We start from the raw sequence: 3,671 nt of genomic DNA, 5'->3' as shown, positions 1-3,671 counted from the left end.
TAAGGGAGACACTAGTATTTGGTCCAGTTACTTGCATACAGATTACCAGATAGATCTCTGTTGACTTTAATGAGAATCCAAACAACAAGTCATGTAGTTGTTTACATGATATACAACAAGAATTAGGCCAAAATTTGCCTCTACTATAAGCTGCTTACAACCCTTTTACAGCCAATAGGTCACGTCGAGAAGAAAAATCACATATTATAGTGTAAGACCTGTGACAGTGGCAGGGGAACCGAATGCCACTGTAGGGACTGTAGAGGACACCTAGGTGTGTAACTTAAACCAGAAGTCTAATGTATATTATTTGTACATCTGCTTTTCAAGTTTGATAGGTGAGTACAATTAGACTATTCTCTTCTGTTCTAGTTCAGGGTGTCTCAATTCCCATAAGTATGCCCTTTGCTTTATAGGGTAAATCCTTATGATTTTATGTTTGATTTTCCTGACTAGCCATCTTTACCTTGTTAAATGGATGACATGGTAAAGTATTATTGGACTGATAATTTCTATAGTGTTTTTTGTTTGTTTGTTTGTTTGTTTTTTGTTTTTGTTTTGTTTGTTTGTTTGTTTTTTGTTTTAAAGCCTTATAAAATAAAGTGTATTTTCATGCTCCTGAAATTCATGAGACATAGGAGGGGATAGATTACCTACAATACTAATTTTATCCATCAAGCAGTTCACTTAGAGGAGAAAAAAATATAGTAGTCTATGTGGAGTTTCTGTTTCACTGATCTCTGAGGGGCTAGAGATGGCTAATTTGTTTAGTTACAAAACTTGGATATAGGATTATTTTTTTTTTTGTTAACACTTTTTGTTAATGTAAATGTACTATTTAAAAATGTTTTTCATCAAGATTTGTAAACATGAAAGGTGAATTTCTAATCAGCACACACACACAAGCACCAAAATCCAAAACCCAAACCTAACTCTGTGTGAAATTCTTCTGTTCTTCTCCTGAAAATTACTTGCGTAAGAATGATGTCAAGAACATAGCTCTCCAGCAAGAATGAAAATAGCACAGGACCAACAAACACAGAAATATGCATATTTTTTGTTGTGATGGTGTTTGTTGTTGTTGTTGTTGTTGTTTTCTTTCTTTCATCATGATAACATTCCTTCTTTTTATTCCCTGTGTCCAGCCAGTTGTTTAGCCATACAAGCAGCTTTCTGGTAAAAATTATATTTTTCTATGGTGTCATTCAGTCATATGAGGTAAATTTGCAATATATTGGATACATCTTTGGACTTCATCATAAAAGAATTCTATAATTTTCTATTCCTTCTAAAGACAGTAGGAAAGCTCCCATGGCTGTCCAAAGGGTTTAGCCTTTTGCTCTCATGCTGAACTCTCACTGGATTAATGCAATGGGAGCTTTGTGTGCAATGTGTTGTAGAATCAAATCTATTTTCTTTTATTCAAATGGAAACATATAATATAATCACCCCTCTCCATGAGTATTGAGCAGCAATATAAATCAGAGACTTCTGAATCAAATAATTCATGTACTTTTCTCTTTGTAGACTGAAATAAATGAACATGAGGTCTAATGGTTCACTAAGGTGCTGTGATTTGAGAATAATTTATTATGTAACAGAGTAGCCAGTCAAACAACGTTAATTGTTGAATTGTTAAAAGCTGAAATGTTTAAATCTAAATCATTTAGAAGTTACGTGATAGATATTAAACACTTCTGAGAAGGAAAAATGCTGTAGGCAAGTGTTCTTAATAAGTCTAGTTTGGTTAATTATTGCCTGAAGCATTTCTGAACTAATTACTTACCACCAAAGCAGGGGGCTCCATCTTTTCAGCATAAAAGTGCCAGATATTGATTCTATTTAATTGACAGGGTATGGAACTAGACAGACCACACAGAGATGAAGGTTAAGCCTTCATAGAAAGTGATAGCCAGGTCCTACAGTGTCTCACACTGCATCAATGTGAAAGGGAGACCCAGACCCTGAAAATCTACCCTTTCAAGGAAGAGCATTATTTGTCTCTGTCATCTGCCCTTTATGGTTCATTTAACATCTTAAATACCTTGTGTAAATTAACAGTGCTTACTAGTTGCACAACTCCCAAGTCAAAGATAGCTTTCAGTTCAACTCAAGAACTGGAGTATTTTATCATTTACTTTATGAGATTTACTTTGCTCAACAAATAATAAACAATGAATTATGTTGTTTTACTCTTTTACTGTAGACAGGTTAAAAATCAGTGTAAGATACCTTTTATTTTCTGCATACTTACCCCTCAACTTTTTAAAAGGGAATAAGTAAGTATATTGAAAAAATATTATTGATGGAAATCTTGACATTGACTCTCAGCAGAATCTGGGACTTTACCCAAGGTCTTTAGAAATTTTGTGTCTGAGTGGCTGGATTCTTCTTATTATTATTTATTATTGACATAATTTGAGATGTTTGAAATATTTCAAGTGCCAGTGTAATTCAAAGAATCTTGAACATTATTATATCTGATTTCATACCACATTTAATGTGCAGACAGACTTTTGTCAATTACTAGAGCTCTTCTAGCTTACTGAAATATAACAATAAGAAAAAAAAAAAACAACAGTAATAAATGTAGCATGGCTTCTTAATGCATGCTGTTAGTGCTAGCTCTGCTCTTTTAGACTTTAAAAAAGTGGTGGCTTTTTTGTTTGCTTGCTTGTTTGTTTCTTGTTTTTGTTTTTATCTTCCATGTTGATTAACTGCTGCTTAATCTTTTTCTCTTTCAGGTTCTTTAACTTTTGCTCTTTTCCCAACTACCAGTTTCCAAGTCTTCTTTCTTGCTTCTTTGCCCCTCTCTTATCAAAGCTCAAGTACACCTACAGGAATCAAACTGAAATACCCTTTCTGGGAGCAAAGGCTCTATAGGTTTTCCCTGCAGTTAACCTTGGGAGATGTCTTGGTTCTTAGGTGGGATAAATTACTCCCGAAGTTTGCTATCTCTAATTTGTTTTCTTCTGTAAAGGCAACCTAGAGTGACTGATGCTTCTAGCGTAGCAGGCTATCTCAAGTTAAGTGGATTGAATCTAGACCTCATTCAACTCATTATTTTTTTCCCAGTTGTTTCAGTATAATAACATTATAACCTTTGCTTGTCAGGTACATGTACGTTCATTTTTTTTTTTTTCTTGTTCACTTTCCATTACCTTCATTCACCTATGTTTGTTTAGAACAAACTGACCGCAGAAACTCTTAGCTGCCCACCCAAATTAGGCATCACCCCACTAAACTGAGGTATCCTCGGACCCTACGTAGGAGAAAGATCCAGAGAACATCCAGAGAACAATCCAGAGATCACAAGTAAATTGAATTCCCTCTTATACTGTCTGCATTTCTTCACTGGTTGCATAAATAAATACTAGAGTGCTTGTGATTAAGCAGTCTATTTGTCTATTGTGTTAAGCAGTCTATTTTGGTGTGATAAATTCCCACACAACCTGTAACACCTGGTCTGTATTAAAATGGAAAATGTTGTGAAGAAAATATATCCCTTCCCCATCATCAAAGTTTTTACTCTCTTTGTGCTAAATATAGAGTTAAGATATTTTGACCTAAAGTGTATGTTTGCGTAAGCAGAAGTGTAAATACCTCTGTAAACTGAAATCATAGCATCTTAGAAAATGGTGAGTCTCCTTACTGGAAAACAATAGAGTCTT

This window comes from Aythya ferina (assembly GCF_964211825.1).
Source record: "Aythya ferina genome assembly, chromosome: 1".
Taxonomy (NCBI): Eukaryota; Metazoa; Chordata; class Aves; order Anseriformes; family Anatidae; genus Aythya; species Aythya ferina.
This window is presented reverse-complemented; position numbering follows the sequence as displayed.